The following is a 1,745-nucleotide window of genomic DNA, read 5'->3' on the forward strand; positions in this document are numbered from 1 at the left end:
ATATATATATGCATATATATACATACATACACAGATATTCACTCAGAGAGTGGGTGCTGGAAGGAGAGAAATCAAATTTCTTTGAATGTATTCCACAGACATTAAATGTCAGTGTTCCATAAGTACATAAGCAGCGTCCAAGATATATGGAATGTCAAATTGATCTCTTGCTGAAGAAAAGCCTAATAATTCTCTGATTTTTGTTTAAATTTATTTCCAGAGTTAGGTTTAATATCATGTTACGCCAATTTCAAACTAATTTTGCAGTTCCTCTCAACACAGCATTCCAAAAGACAAAGCAACATAAATGAATCTAGCTAAGAATAGCTATAGAAAGATTACAGAGAGCGCCATCTTTTTAGGTTTCTAAATCTCTTATTGCTGCTTGTCCATGCCAATAATGTAAGGAACCATAATTCATGGCATCTTAATCAGAAATAGTAAATTATATCGTTGATCAGTTTAATTGTAGATATAGATAATATTATTTCTCATATCTAGAGTGATGATGTGACATAGAATCAAGAAGGAAATATTCAAAGAAAACTCTAAGTATGTTCTTTGAATCAATAAAAATAATATCCCGTAGAGCCACAAATTCATAATGGTTAAGACTGACAAGATCATATTAAATAAATACTTTTCTCAAGATATGTAAATTAGTGTAAAGGTGGGTGTTGTGTATGAGTGAGAAAATGGTGACATTCTTAAGACATGTATGCTGTCTTCTTTGTCTATGTAAATACATCATTAAAGATGCATCATGTTATATATTTTAGTTGATTTCATTCTTTTGGTTGTGTGTGTGTGTGTGTGTGTGTGTGTGTGTGTGTGTTTGTACATATATGCTTTTATGTAGCTGTTGCTATTCTCGCTCACTAACTTTCTCTCTCTCTCTCCCTATGACTCTCATCTATCAGCCTTTCACTCCAGTCACCCAGATTCTCTTCTGTTATTTTTTTACTGTTTCACCCTCTCACTTCAGTCTTCTTTCCTCACACACTCTTCTCTCAGCTGAGAATGAGAAAACACTCAGGTGCCGGTGAATGGATGGAGATGACAAATGCTGGACTGAGATATTTTGACTTGCTAAGGATGAGGCAACTTTGCTGGCACTGGTGCCACAATAAATTGCAATGCCCTTGGTACATTCTGTAAAGTGGTAAGTGATAGACAAGACATACGAGTGAGACACAGTCTTTGACCTGTTTATCATTGTAGTAACTCTGAATAAGATTTGACTCAGGCCATGACAACCAGTCTAATCCTCACCAGATTGGAATAACACCAGGTTGGAATAACAGATGTAAATTATGTTGATAAAGATGATGATGATGATACATGTGTTTGTGTATGTATGTCTCTGTGTGTGCGTGCATGCATGTGTGCATTATGAACCCACCCCTCTAATGCTTAGAGGGGAGGATACCTAATCACAGTTCTGAGTTTGTTTCTAGGACCATGTTGTGCATTGTATCCTCAGGTAAATTGCATCATTCCCTTTGATCCAGGCTACTTAGCTGAAAACAAGTGTCAACCAAGAGCCAGTGATTCCCTCTTGCCCTCCTGGTAGACACATCCTTGATATTTTGCTGGATCAAAAGTGGAAGGATTAAGGACGTACCTAAATCTGTTGGGACTACATAGGCACCTAAAATAATAAGTGAGAGCATGGTGCTAACTACCAAATCATACTTGCTTGCGAGTGATGGCCAAGTACATATATATATATATATATATATATA

Source organism: Octopus bimaculoides, chromosome 12 (assembly GCF_001194135.2).
Source record: "Octopus bimaculoides isolate UCB-OBI-ISO-001 chromosome 12, ASM119413v2, whole genome shotgun sequence".
NCBI classification, from domain to species: domain Eukaryota; kingdom Metazoa; phylum Mollusca; class Cephalopoda; order Octopoda; family Octopodidae; genus Octopus; species Octopus bimaculoides.